We start from the raw sequence: 15,932 nt of genomic DNA, 5'->3' as shown, positions 1-15,932 counted from the left end.
TTTTTTTCATTTGGAAGAATTTTACAATCAATTCTCATCGAGAATTATAAGTAAATTATTCTGGCGTGGTACGTATTTTCTTTAAAAGTGACAAAAACACGTTCAGAGTGATTCTGCCTGTTTGTGAATTTTAGCGTCTTCTTTAACACCTGTACAATTGTCTCTGAGTTAGAAATAAATAGTCATTCTTGACGTAACATCTATATCACTTTTTTTTTTATTTGGCAGAATTTCACAATCAATTCTCATTGAGAATTATAAGTAAAATCTATCTCATTACGTAATATCTTTTATTCACCATATACGTAAGTAAAAATGGTAGTCATCGGTCATCTAAAAAAAGAGAATGAGAAAAAACATATGTAGAGAATGCCGTATAACGATTTATTTTCATTTATCAATCGCGAGAATATTAATTACTCGCCTGATTCTCCGAGCGAAAGAAGAATTATATCCTTCTCTTTTATTTTTACAACACGCAACGTTTATAAAAGAATGGACGGAAAGAAAAACGAACAAGGAGAGCCTGATTTCGAATTAAGTCATCGCAGATCGCCTTTGTACCGGGTTACGAGTAACCTTGCCGATGTTATCGACAATTCATGACTAATTAAACGGGAACGCGCGGAAAAAACATATTTCTCTTCGTGCCAGTGGAAAAGTTTCGAATCAGGTAATCGAATTGTGAATCGCGCCACTATTTTCGTATCGTGCTTCCTTTAAATAATTCATCGCCTTGGAATTGCCTTGTTTGCCGAATCTGCCTACTTCTCAACACGGTTTCGCTCCTTTTGTTATTTCTATCTTTCTCTCTTTTTACGCTCTCATCGTTTTAGATGAATATTCGAGGAATAACGAACCCGTGTTCGTATTCCGTTGACAAATATTATTTACAATTCCAATATAGTAGGAATAGCACAATTACGTAAGAATCTGTAATTTATTCGCAATAAGATTTACTTTCAATAAATCGTTATATCGTTATATCCTCTGCGTGCATTCATATCCTACCAATCGTAAAAGATATTTCTACTTGAGATAGAATATTCGATCAATTTTTAAATGTCATAGAACGAAGACTACATTAAAGAAGAGCGATACCGATTTAATGAAGCAAGTAAGATTTGTCGATCCAAGGATGATTGGTTCGCATGGTATGCACGTGCGCAGCTTTTGCTTTTAATTAACGGGTCATCTAATGAAGAAGCAGCCGTCGAATGAATATAATACCTCGGTGTTACGGTGCATGGCTTAATTGTATGCGACCGCTTAAAAATAATCGAATTATATGAACAGAAGTGCGGGGCGTAACGAGGGCAATATAATATTTGCATTAATCGAGGCAGTTCGCTTCGGTAGAGAACACGTGCTCAGCTAAACGTCCCGTGAAGGCGTGAACGATGTTATTCCACCAGGGAATCGAATCGAAGCACGTTATCATTATTCCGTTTCGTTTTGTTTAATAGAAACTTTGGTACGATGATAGATTTCTATTTCATTCCATGAACAATTCCATTTTGCGTATAAAATATTTTTATTTAATGTCATTTCATTTTTCATTAACTCGAAATCTACTAGCACGTTAAGGACAAAGAGGATGTAATTTCTATTGTTAAAAACTGAGAAAATACAACCTCTACTACTGGTTGTGATTACGTAACTAATGTTCATGCTACCGATCTTTTGTTGACTCCGCTCTCTTTCGCTCTCTCTCTCTCTCTCTCTCTCTCTCTCTCTCTCTCTCTCTCTCTCTCTCTCTCTCTCTCTCTCTCTCTCTCTCTCTCTCTCTCTCTCTCTCTCTCTCTCTCTCTCTCTCTCTCTCTCTCTCTCTCTCTCTCTCTCTCTCTCTCTCTCTCTCTCTCTCTCTCTCTCTCTCTCTCTCTCTCTCTCTCTCTCTCTCTCTCTCTCTCTCTCTCTCTCTCTCTCTCTCTCTCTCTCTCTCTCTCTCTCTCTCTCTCTCTCTCTCTCTCTCTCTCTCTCTCTCTCTCTCTCTCTCTCTCTCTCTCTCTCTCTCTCTCTCTCTCTCTCTCTCTCTCTCTCTCTCTCTCTCTCTCTCTCTCTCTCTCTCTCTCTCTCTCTCTCTCTCTCTCTCTCTCTCTCTCTCTCTCTCTCTCTCTCTCTCTCTCTCTCTCTCTCTCTCTCTCTCTCTCTCTCTCTCTCTCTCTCTCTCTCTCTCTCTTACTCATCCGCCGTTAATCACGCGTTCTTCCCATTATCCGCATTGGAGGCTCATTTGCGAAATGCTAACAATGTATTTAAATGGCTAACAAATGTCAATATTCCAATTAAAACAGTGACTGGAATACCTTGCACTGTCTACGCTAACTATTGTGCAACGCGTGCAAGGGGTTTCGCCAAAAAAACGAAACGTTCAATCACCGTTACACCACGTTGATGGAAACGCGATAAAATAAATGAATCATTTACGATTCATTTCGTTATCTTGCATTTCAGATCACCAATATCCGAAATTTCCACATGATTCACTGTACTCTTCTCGAACATCGTTCAAATCCTTGTTTCATTCGTCTGCAAATGATTGCACAATTTATGAGTAAGGATATTCTCTACATTTTAACGCGCGTGTCGTAAAGAAAATATAAAATCTGTACAGTTTCAAGTTCCTATTTTGTCCATCGTCATTCAGTATTTCGAAAGTTTTGGACGAAACTCGTAGCTACCTGTATTTTGGGGCTCGGATCGACGGTGCAGAGGGGCGTTTATGTATAGTTGGGTCCCTTCTGAAGGAAGCGTCTATAGTTCGGTGTTCTGAGCACAAAAGATTAGTGGAATTTTCCAACACGGTTTTACCAAGAGTAGAAATTAAGCTGGGTAGGCGGTCCTAGTAGACGAACACGTTTGCTCTCGGCCACGTTCCTCTAGAATACGTAATGGCTGAAAGAAAAATACCTACCGTGTTTTCGAGTCGTTCCACGCCAAAATTTCCTTGCTCTATTTCTTCGTTTCTCTGCCAATGTATTTCCGTACTTAGACTACTGTTCTTTTTCTTTTCATTGGTACTTTCAAATTTTACGAAAGATGTACAATATTATTGTCTGTTTCTTTGATCACTGTTAGGAAAACTTTGGAAGAATTTTTCCTCTCTTCGGTACTGTTTCAATCTTAAAAATATTTGCTTAAAAAGAAGAAGAAGAAAGACTTTCTTTTCTTCTCTTTTTCTATATGATCACGATTAAACGTTTTTGATTTTAATTGGGCATCCACTTTCTTCGGCTGTCCTTTCTCACCGACACACTTTTATTCTCGCGGGACGACGGATTTTCAACAACGATGATTCCGTTCGCTCGTTTATTCGACGTCTAATTTGCATGAATTTTCATAAAGCATGTCCTGAATGTGTTAGAGAAGGGAGAAAAGAAGAAACGTTATGGTGTTCTTAAATCAGCCGTAACTGTTCCGAGGAGGGTGAACAGATGGGGACAGGTATAAGCGAAAGAAAACCCTCGAAACAGCTTCTTTCCATTACCAGGTCTCCCTTTTTACCGTACGGCTCGCTTAGAAGAAATCTTAAGGATGATTCAGCCGATGAAAATGGCGCCAATGGAAAGTTTCACTTCGTCATTTCACCCTTTCGTCCGACGAAGCGGACGCGTACTAATGTTGCGCAACGAGGTTAAATAATTTTCAGATTATTTTAGTCTGAACTATGGTAACCTTTCGAATGTGTAACTATTTCAAAACAGCTCGTAACGAAAGAAGAATGAACCTAATTTCGAGCATCTTCGAAATAAAAAAGACAGATGAAAAAAGGTTTCATCAATCACGCCTGTCCAAAAGAGACGACGAATTTTTCTACGTATGCTGATAGGAACGTGAAGGCTGTGTAACGAAGCCCCGTGTCGAGGAGACGTCGCGTAGATTCGATCGCTGCGTATTAATCATCGTTTACAAGCTTGGTAGGTTGCGGAGATGGGGAAACCAAAACTACTTGCTCTTTCGTCGTCGACCGACACGTGGATACAATTGCCTGGTAATTTTATTGCATTCTTCGGTTGCTAAGGCTACTGTATGCAAGACCGGTTTTGCAAAGTGACTTTAACGCCTCGCTTATAATCTCGGATCACGGCTACTGGATCGAGCTTCACAGAGAGTCTCTTTGTTCCACGTAAACGCGACCACAGTGTGGCAGCGACTGCTACATATGTATGACTGAATTTAGTCTCCAATTTAATTAGCAAATATAGGTTCTCGTTTGCGCGTGAATCGATCGAGTTTGAGGCCTTCTCTCTCTCTCTCTCTCTGTCTCCTCTTCCTCTTATTGTTTATGTTTTAGCTGGTCGTCAAAGTAAATCGCGAAAGTGGCACCAAATTTTGCTCTTCGTAACTTTGTTAAATGTAACGGAGAGCGAAAAACCATTGATTTTTCGTATTTCGTCTTCTGTATCTTTCGATACGTTTCTTTTTTTTTTACTCGAGCGTGCGCGACTCGACGTGTCAATATGAAATTAAAAATACTTGATATCGAGCATACTTCGAAATTGGGTTAACGAGTGGAAACAAAAGCTACGCTCCTGCCTCGGGGATAAAACCAAATCGGTGTACGCGTATATGGTCAGTCACAAAGGACTATGCACGTCTATCGAATCTCGCGTGTTTGATTTATCAGAGGGAAGCAAGTAAGAGTAGACTTTGTCACGGAATCTGTTACATGCAAAAGGACTTGCGATTTGTGCAGTACATTAACATATTCCTCGAATGATGTATTATTAGTTTTATTTACTCGCAGTAGATCCGTCAGCGATCATGCGTAGCGAATGTGTTTTTATAAAAATAAAAAAACTCGACGAAGATAATTGTTGCAATTATTATGCACGAGTCATTAATCACATCGTCACTGTCAGGACGTTTATTTCTACGAGATAAGGTAGGTGGCTGGGCTCCAAACGCTGCATGGGATTTGGGAAACGTATGCAAAGTACAGCCGAGACACCCCTGTTGGGCAAGGGAAATGAATCCTTGAAGGGGAAGAGATTTCGTGAGGATTCTCAAGAGGCAGAGAAGTCTCATCCCTGCGTCTTTGGAGAGACACGAGCGAATATAGCTGTGAACGAAGAAAAAGCATGGACCGACCGTGTAGAGAGTAATTTGAATTCGTTGGGACGTACAGGCGTTCGAAGGGTTCCTGTAAAGGATCATAAATTCTCGAAATAACCCTCGTTTCTCGAAATATCCGACGAAATCTTCGATTCGCAGCATTCGATAATGAAATCACGTGTTCGTGGTTGATCGTTGCATTACGCGTGTTTACATTTTTAACGTATGTACGTACGTTTCAGCAATCGGCTGTGTCGCTGTGATGAAGCGTTAAAAGCTATTTTGAAACAATAGAGAGTTAGTCATATTGTTGCGAGGTTTGGTGAAGAGAAGGCGATGGTCAATCATAGTGATTTCAATGCAAGGGATCAACGGCTCTTTAAATTCTCTCTTTCGCGGTAATAATATGAACTTGCTCGCTTAAATCTACCGATTTACAGATCCGTAATCACGCGCCGTACTTTCCGTAGCCACTGTATGCTGACTGAACTTTCAAATTATCTCGAAACGTAAAAAACGATGTTCCACGGAGAATATTTGTTCTGCTGTGTATCGAAGATGAAATGGTAGAACCTTTGAAGTTTCAATATTTGCTTTAGTCCGACGTGTCGCTGCGATGGTGTGAGAGAAATTGTGTTTCGAAACGACACAAATCGTAAACGATGATTTTGTAAGCCGCGGGACCGTTCGTTCGTGCGTGAAAGTTTCCCTGTGGAAAAAACAGTGGATAACAAATTATCCATAAATTTTGTTATGACGCGTTCCGAATAAAAGGGTGAACCTTGGAGTAGATGGAAGAAAGAAAAATACGTTTCGATTCGAATCACGCGGTACCCTCGAGTGCAACAATGGCCTGTTCTTTGAACGAACAACGAGGAGGGAAAAAATCAAGGGGAAATAATCACCCTTCGTACAAATATAGGTCACGATAGAAGCGGTGGATAAGCGTGTGTGTTGACCAATAACGTGTACATACACAACGGAGCCACTCGTGCAGATTTATCTGCAGACCGTAGAACAAATTTCCAGATAAACGTCTGTATACCGAGAGTTTCTCGTCTCTCGCGTTAGCCAGCATCCCCAATCAATGGTTCGTACTGTCTTCTTCGGTTCTGGAAGGTTCTTTTAAATTCTAGATAGAAGTATCGATTAACGTCGATTAATCCTCTGGTCATATGTGACGACTCGAGAACCTTCGAAGATAAACCTTATTCGGTAAATACGAAAAAAAGGAATAGATTAAAGTTATCAGCTTTTTGTTTGCTCCTAATTTACTCTCTATCGCGAGGAGAAAGTTTCGATATATTAATAAGAGTAAATTGAATTTTCTCTTTGACGTTCTTATGAATCATCGTGGTTCGTTCCCCTAAGAACAAAGGATACGTCGAGCGTGTTTCTATCGGATTGCTGTCAGGCTTATACGATCGTTATCCGAGGAAAAATGCACAATTACGACCGATTAAGTCTATCTATAGTCCCTCGTAGTCTATTTGCAGCAGCTGACGAAACTCGTTTCCGTGTTGCATCAGTCGTCCGATAACCGACTTTGTTGTTTACCGATCGTCGATAATTATACTGTGTTTCTTTCGTTCGATCTATCTTCGCTCTTTCCTCTCTCGTGATCTGTTCCACAAAGTCAAATCTCTCTTGTCAAAACACCGATACCCTCGATTACGAGCCAAGAATCTCTCTTGTCTCATCTCGAATATTCATCCAATCCCAATCCGCGTTTCACGTAAACCGATCGATTATTTCGTCATGTACCGTTTCATCCACCGAAAGTTACGCACTGCCATAAATATTAGAACAGCATTGCAGCACCCTAATGCGTTCGCAGAGTTCCCCAAAACCATTTCTGCTCCGCGACCGTAACACGAAACAGCTTCTCCTTCCAGAGATCCACGACGATTCTACGCCTCTGGAAACAGCTGATCATTCTCACCAATCCCGTCGTGCGCACACATAAAATCACCAACCCCATACTCGCCTTCCTGTTTGTAAATAATTTGACCGTGTCTTTAATTTTTCATGGAAATTTCGTCTCGTGTCAGTCGCCGGATCCAGTTGAAATTTGATAGGGTCGTAAGCGGCTTTTCATGCGTTCTACGAATACCGTGGTTTTAATACAACGTCGATCATCCCGTACGAAGTGCCGGAAACGAAGGGTGCAATATTTATTCGGCTACTCGATTTATTTTCGCTCTATCAATCGGCACGAATGGCGATGGAACGCAATAATTATTTTATCTAAAGTTTCGAAAGTTTCGAAAGTACATTATACAAATAAAATCGTATATCTATTATTTGACAGCAGGAAATACGTATCTTTTTTTTTTTATTCGCATGCTATTCTCCGAGCAACGAGCTCTAACGTTTCCTCGAGTGTGACGACCCCACATTCTCCGATTTTTCAATTTTAATCTCCTATTAGATCACTGAACGAACGCCGAGGATTTGACGAGCAGATTAAAAGAACGAGATCCATGTTTCCTTTCAACGAGCCTGTTCTCGTTCCACCGGAAACGAAACGTGTTTCTGTTTCTACAGAGCCTGGAATCAGTCAATTTCTCTTCTCGAGGATCATAAAAGCTCCGCCACGAGACCGGCTGCGAGATCTTTTCTTCCGAGCTATCGCGTTGCGCCGCGTTCAGCCATTATTACTCGCGAGGCACGCAATTTCAAACGAGCCACGTCCTTCGACGGGGTCCTTTTATTATTCCGTTGACACATGGCCCGCAATCACTTCTGCACCCTTCCGCAGTCACGGCTCGCTTCGTGACGGGGGAACTTGTAAGGGATTCTCGTTCTTTGCGTCTAATCCACAGTCGCTTTCACCGATCCTCGCGTGTCTGTTCATCGAGATAGAAATGTTGCTTTATTTCTATCTTCCTCCATATCGGCGTTTTTCGTGGAATTATTTAAGATACGGTGGGAAGATCGAATCGTGTTGCATGAGAGTTATTGTAAAGTTAAATTATCAGTCGGAAATCTAATCTTATGCTTGCTGCAATTCAATATTTCTACACTACCGATGGCTACCCTGATCCGCTGCTAATGGCGGTTCTCAGAACGGTCGATCGACCTCGGTATTTTACGATCATAGGAAAATGGGCAAGGATATGATATATACTATTCGTCATGGTCTTATATCTCGATCGTAAAATGCATCACGCATGCGTTCCTCGATCCTCCGTGACCCTATAGATTATAGATTATAGGTCGTATCGAACGAAGAACGTCAGACGAGACGCGCAAAATCAATGGCTAAATGTGTCTAGTATGACTCACGAAAGTATTTGAACGCTTTATAGAAAAATCTCTTATGTAGATATACTTTATGTAGCTTATAGAAATCATTTTAAAGGTCGCACAAAATATTCATTGTTTCAGTCTAGATATTGTTTAGATATAAACCGTGCGACGTCCCTCGTTATTTGGCCACTAAGGTTGTGCGCTCATAGAAATTACGGAAAAAGCTGACAGTTATATAACGGGAACAAGGCCACCCACGAGCCACGTTGGTAGGAGACTTCCTCCTCCTAACTTCATTCATTAACGCTGGCCATAATCGATGGGTATCGCGGATTTTCATAACGAAAAGTGTGAACAACGAATCTGCTTCCTTCGTTCAAAAAATACTTACACACCGAGCTTTCCTCCGTAACATGAGAGCGGAAGTTCAGTTAACTCTCAATTCGAACAGACTCAACACCGCAAGACTTCTTCGACGACAACATATCTACCAGGACTCGAGCTCTGTCTTCAGATCAGTCATCATCTCCACACTGATTCTCTCATCTAAGAGCAACCCATTTACTCTTCACTTACTTCTTACGCATCGGCGTTACTATCTTGTGTAAAGTTGTTGGAAATACATGTAGTATCGGGGAGAAGGGCCCAGGAAACGTCGAGCTAACTACAGACAATGGTCGCGAGAGCCGAGGCGCTCTCGGCTCCATCAATGCATTACCTGGTCCTTCAGGTAAATAGCTTTGCCGAAAAGACCTACGCGACCCTGGCTACGAGCGTCTGTACGTGTCTACACGTGTGCGGTGGGCCTAGCTAAAGACAATAGAGTGCAAAAACGGCCAGAGAGAGTCAGTCGAGAAGCAGCGAGCGGATACGGAGTGTGAGTCGGTGTACGACGATATTGTAGTCTGTCCTTTTGTTATTAAATATCACTTATTAAAATACACTAAACTTTGAACTCTACCATCATCACTTGTCCTTACTCTAAGAAACCATCCGTTACTACATACATATTTTATAACCCTGTTAATCGCAGCGTTATACCACTTCAACCACTCCCATTATCTCAACGGAAATCAGGGGATCGATCTGTTCGCGGCGTCGATTAGTAGAATCGTAACGGGAATTTGCAACTCCCGTTGACGCGTTTCCTCGCGAACGCGTCCGGTCGAAAATTCATCGGGCGTATCCTTAGAATTTTCTTTCGTATTTGCGATGCTAAAAGAACAGAGTTGGACGATGTAAATTCTAATGTAAATTTCGATGAAGAGAAATTGCGAATGAAATGTTGCGTTAAAGCAACGTTGGTCCGTGATGAGTAAGCCAAGGTAAGGCAACTGTATATTAATTTCTTGCGAGGTGAAATTATGCATTGTGCCTGCAATAAATGTCTTGTATCTTCTATATATATTGTCGGATTTGTTGCAAACTTTCTCAATATGTTAGAATAATTTTGTCCGGTTACGATGCTAAGAAAGTTCGAAAAAGTTTTCTCTAACGCGCATAATATATCCGTGAAAGTTTTGTATGGCAAACGGCCCAACACTTTGTGAATCACCTTACGTCATGAGATTTTATGCCCGGACAGGCAAGTTTTTCGCCATCATGGCACGCTTTCCCGCGTTTCCTCTGCGAGCTTCGGTTAATTTACTATCGCATAAAAGTCGACTGCTACGGTGAAGGGTGCGCATCGATTTGGCAGAGTCCGCGACAAAAGGAACCATGTTGCGTCAAGGGACACCGCTGTCCTTTGATCTTATTGTGATACAATGTAATTTGATAAATTTATTCCGACATAAAAGCCACCCTTGCGGCGCACGTGGGAACGCTTCGAGGTTCTACAAGACACTGATAACGGTAATAACAATGGGAACAGCTACCTTCGTCGCTTCGATTCGAATATAGATGAGTAGACTGGAAATGTTTACGCATTCGTAGAAAATTTCATCTTCCACGCTCAATGTTTCATATGAGCGAGAAAGAAGTTTTATTTGCTTCATGGTATTTATGGAAACGTTTACATAAAAATTCACGGTCTAGCGATAGAATAGAAACGAGATAAGAAAGAGTAATTCTAGCGAATTCTTCGAACTCGAAGAACTATAAATATATGAAATTTTGCAATAACTTTATGAAATTCTTAAGAATCTCTGGAGTAACGTATGCTTCGGTTTAACTTTGTCTTTCGCCCGTTGCAACATAGTCCTCTTTCAATGAAATGTATTTACGACTAACTCATCGTTTATTGAGTTTCATCAAAGCCAAAACAGAGATAAATCCGTGACAATATAGTGAAAACTAAGTACGCGAAAAGAACAAAGATGGACAGACAAAATGAAACATTTCATCGATATTAACCGATTTTACTTAGGTTGCTTGTTTCGAGAGGAAGCTTCGGTTAGAATATGATATACGATCTGTCTATTTCAGAAGAACAAATTAAATCAGTCAGAACGTATAAATGAGACACAAACGAAAAAAAGAAAAATGACGTGACAATGAATAATGAAAGTGGAGAGAAAAGGAAATTGATATCGGAATTTTAAAACGATATCGTTGCACGAATTTTCAAAGCAATCTAAGAAAATATCAAGGCTATTTGCTGTTCGATAGCACTGTTTATGAAATTTTCATCCGGTGTTTGCGTCGAACGAGCGTCGATACGCGGGAAGGCTTGAAAACGTTGAAGATAATTTTTTGCCTGCGTCATCTTAAGGTGGAGGCGGTTATTTTTTTCTGATATTTCGAGTATCCAATTCGTTCGATCTTTTATATAACACCCATACTGCCCTTCTTAGTCAGAACGTTCTATTTAGCATTTCTTCATTTTCCCAGATATATTGAAATATTTCACGCTTCTGGTATTTCTTACCTTTCAAATATTAATTAAACTACCTAGCCAGTTAATATTTTTAATCGAACGAAGAAAAATAAAGATGACACAGAGAAAATGATTTAATTCCTATCTCTCTCGGCTTCAAAGTGATAGATAGGACATTTCAGCCAACGGTGACAGTACGAATACTTAAAAGTATACTTAATATCAATTATATCAATCTTATTAAATCATCCGACCATCAAATATACCGCCTCAAACTTTTACAAATACGATCGGCTTTTTTCTCGACAAGTTAATCGTTTTCCGATTATCATTCAACAAATAACAACAGTCTTCTGAATGAAACTTCTACAAGCAGCTCCTTAACCGTTCTTCTTGTATTTACAAGGTTAATAAGATACCACGACGAAATTCCGGTATTTAGGAACTACTCTTAATAGGAAGTATTATGGCAGTCGTTCATTCGATATTCTTGATCAGTGGTTCGATTCTCGTTCAAACGGTCAAATCGATAGATTAGCTTGTTATGAACGAGTAAGCAGCGAATTGAACGCTATTATAAATGAAGGGTAACATTAATCTTTCTGTACTTCGATCAAAGTTCAAGCGATTAAGAGGTAGAGTGTACATGGTTCCATAGTCATTCAAGACGTTAGGTGACCTATGGCAGAATTCATTTTCCTTCTTAACCCCAGAATGACGTTCATAATTCTTATGACTAACAAAGACTTCGTTTGGATTAGATAATGTGTCTGATCGTAGATTATCGATTAAGTGAACCGTGATTATTAGACGAATAAATCATTCATCGGATCGATTATTAACAAAATAATATCCAGATTATAATCAATGTGAAACAATATTAGCAGTGACTGTAGATATTTTTTTAGAAATTCACAATGATTTCTAAAACCTTCATCGTTGGAGTTGTTATTCATTATGTTATTTAACTCTAGTAATTATTGTAACATAATATTATAGTATATCGATAGCGTCCTATAACGCTTTGAAAAAAGGTACGAAACCATGTGAAGATATACAGGGTGGTTGGTAACTGGTGGAAAGAAAACAAGCGGAAAGAAAAAAAGAAGTCGAAAATATAGAATAAAAATTAAAAAAAAAAATTTTTTTATAGAATAAAAATTATAGAATAAAAAAATTTATAGAATAAAAAAATTTATAGAATAAAAATTAAAAAAAAAATTTTTTTTTTTTTTAATTTTTATTCTATATTTTCGACTTCTTTTTTCGCGTAGAATCACCCCATTTCCGCTTGTACCGCCAGTTACCAATCACCCTGTATATTATGTTATGTTATCATCGGAATGATTGGAAACATTTATATTTCGTTAATAATTAACGATTTACGGTCCTGTTCCCGATGACTGATCGATGTTATCAGGTGTTACAGTCGACTGTCTTTATCGCGCGAAAGTGCAGCAATTAAATGACTCTGGCGATATTCAGTAAACAGATCATGTACGGGTCAACACTTGTACTTGGTTGATGTACCATGCAAATTATGCAAGATTGTTATTTCATGCTGACCGTAAGTGGAAAAGTTGCTTGTAAGTGTCGATTATGCTGACCGTAAGATAGAGCAAAACAATCGAATATTTTTCACAGTGGCGATCAGACATCATCCAGACTTTGTCTTTCTGACTTCGCCATTTCGAGTACTTATTTTTCATTTTTCTTTCATTTCATATTCAGAATTTACTGTAACTTCATTACAAAATCCCGTAAATAAATACAAATTTTATGCATCATTTCTTGTATTTACCTGCTTTTCGATAAAAAAGAATGCACGCCTAACCTTCGTATAATTACATTTTATTTACCGCATCGAACGTTTCACGACGTGTCGCAATAGCAAGATTTGACCAACGATTGGCGAAAGAAGAATCGTCACAGCAGCGATTGGCCGCGAGTATCGATCGTTCGACCGATACCGCTTTATTGTCTTCCGACCAATAAGAAGAGCGTGCATTTTCGTCTTCTATTATTGATATTTCGTTGTCAATAGACTGGCAGATAATACGCTCGCGTATTCATCAGTTCCTGATAATGTTCAGCACGATGTTTTCGTGAAATGAGAAACGAGAAACGAAACGAACGGTCGACTAACGCGTGTCGGGATGACACGGATATCTGTACTTTATCAGCCTCGTGCATTGTTATTGCAAAATTCTGCTGCGTGAAATCACGCCGATGAATCGTACTTGACAATACCGCTCTATGTATTGGTCGCTTCAGCCATGTCCCATAATTTTGTTCGAACGATCGATTACCACAGCGTTATTAATTTCTCTTTTCCATTAGTCAGAGGACGTTTGGTGATTGTTATTCGGTATTATTTATCGAGTCAGCCGATATCGTTGATCAGGAAAAAAAAGATCTAATCTTCTTATCTAGATACATCACGTTTCACTCACTGATTGTACTTCGTTCCATATTCACGTTTTAACTTTGCAATGTTTGAAGAAGACACGTGTATCGCTCGACATTCCTTTGCCTTTACATATTTGTTGTGATCAACTATTTTGCAAACGAATCTATTAACCTGTTCAAGGGCGAATTTTTAAGGAAAAGATAATTATTCAAGTTATTGTTCAAGTGTTTATTTAAATATACAGATACGTGAAGCGTGACAGCTGAACATCGTCGAAAATATTAGCGATAGAATAAAACGTTGTTAAGAAAATTTTTAATATTCTAGGAGCCACGATTTGTCGCGTAATTGAATTCTCTGTACACGAAGGAATCAATCTCAAGGTCACTTCTATTTCTCTAAATAGATGTAAACATTTTTCTATACACCGCTTGATGCACTTTTTAATTTTTTATAAACAAATAATAAGGTAAATCGAAAATATAAGATCGAAAAGCGATTAGATAAAAAAAATACATTAGCTTCAATGTATTTAAAACTTATCGTATGAAAGACATGAAAGACAAAAACAACAAAATACTACATTGTTTCTTCCTGTCTTTCGTATTGCATCACCAATATTTTTCACAATATTCAGCTGCCACACTTTACGTTCATAGCCCTGTATATCTGTGAATACTAAATGAGAGATACAATACTCGAAGAATATATTGATACGTCTAAGAAACGTAGTTTCTTCTTTTTTTTTTATTTAATTTGTACTTTACAATTTGTCCAGCTGGATATTTGGTAAATTTTTCTAACTAAATTGCTAAATAACGTGTGGATGGTTACCCTGAGCGGGATACCACCCAGAAACATAGTGTACACACATATGATCATATCTTCCAGAATTATACTTCAATTACACAAAAAGTGAACCTACACACACGTATCGATATCTTTCAAGAGGTTAGCACTAGAAACAAATGATAATCTTCTATTTCTTTTTTTCTAATGCATTTTATATAGCTATATATGTAGTTATATATAGATATGGTATTAAAGATAATTTATATACAAGATAATTTATCTGAGGAATGTAAGTCAATTTTAAGGGAATATAATTTATTATCGATATAAAACGTATCCCGATTTATCCGATTTATGATAGGAGACGTGTAAAATAGTCAGTTCCATTCGCCCTTGTCGACGATTCTACAAAGAATAAATCGAATGTACTAGACGTGGCAGTCGCAAAATATCAGGATCCGCTAGTTTACGACACCGTACAGGCGAGGGTTTAAAATTTATGTCACCCTCAAGTGTCGACGCTCTTTCTTCCTACAGCCGAGGGTAACGATAGCCAAGTAGTCGACCCAAACGTTCGGACTTGACATTTTCTTATAGGAATATTCACGTCTGATAACCTTAATTGTATTTTTCGGAATGAAGCCTAAATTACAGAAAAGCAAAATCTACATTCACATGCAGTGATTACAGTAAGTTAACCAGAGAGAGAGTAAGTTAAGCAGAGAGCTTTTTGCCAAACGATGGAGCATCGGGTAACCCAAGCCACTGATTTCTGCCCATTGTATCCTTTTGCCCTCCGAATCTCTCCGTCTAAATTAGCCACTGCTCGTAGGCAGCGATCTACAGCAATAGCAAAACCACGTTTCAGAGTAACCCCGAATATGGAACAACGCGATACGTTTTGCGTCACAGGATTATTTTACGTTGAAGTAGAGGAGCGTTTATACGTCATACCGAGCGTTTGCGTATCTGTGAAACAGGCAATTCGTTTGCGTGTTATTAGAGAAAATCTTTGTACCGCAGCTGTTTGATATGATAATGCAGCAAACTTACGAACAGCTTACTACTTGTCACTGTTAAAATCGGATTGATTCGAGGGGAAAACAATACGTATCGCGTTGTTTAACTGGACTTAGCATCGATATTGTAGCGTGACAGATGCATGGACAACGTGTTGATAAACGTGGCTGTCCTTCTTATTCAATAAATCTTATTAAATAAATCCCCTATCGAAATTTAGATGGCGATCTAATCTATATTTGCGACGACTATTTATGTAGACGTTCCATGGTTCCCGTGTAAACACAGATGCGATTATTTTTGTGTGCGTAGATGATCTAATCGTGTCGATAAAAAATGATAGATATGTAATCGATACTTTAGTTACACTATCATATAAAGTAGATATTTTTCGCGTACATACAACGCGCGTCAATGTCAAACTTCGAATTTCATTAACGCTAAACCGAGACGCGATAACAATAACTGTATTGGTAAAATTCGAAACCATTTGGAAAATGTATAGGGAGGTTACAACGTATTTATTAATTATAAATGTAGACATAGTTCTCAAGTATCCACGATATCGTCACATGTACGTGACTT

At 38.9% G+C, this 15,932-nt stretch overlaps 1 protein-coding gene across 2 annotated transcripts in view; it reads left to right on the top strand.

Moving 5' to 3' along the window:
* The window catches only part of LOC100748348 (sestrin-1), a 153,869-nt gene that overhangs the window by 98,728 nt on the left and 39,209 nt on the right, over positions 1 to 15,932 (top strand). The window lies entirely within an intron of this gene.

The sequence above is a fragment of the Bombus impatiens genome, unplaced genomic scaffold (genome assembly GCF_000188095.3).
Source record: "Bombus impatiens unplaced genomic scaffold, BIMP_2.2 scf_1060, whole genome shotgun sequence".
Classification (NCBI taxonomy): domain Eukaryota; kingdom Metazoa; phylum Arthropoda; class Insecta; order Hymenoptera; family Apidae; genus Bombus; species Bombus impatiens.
Note: the sequence above shows the minus strand (reverse complement) of the source record. Positions and strands in the feature narration are given on the sequence as shown.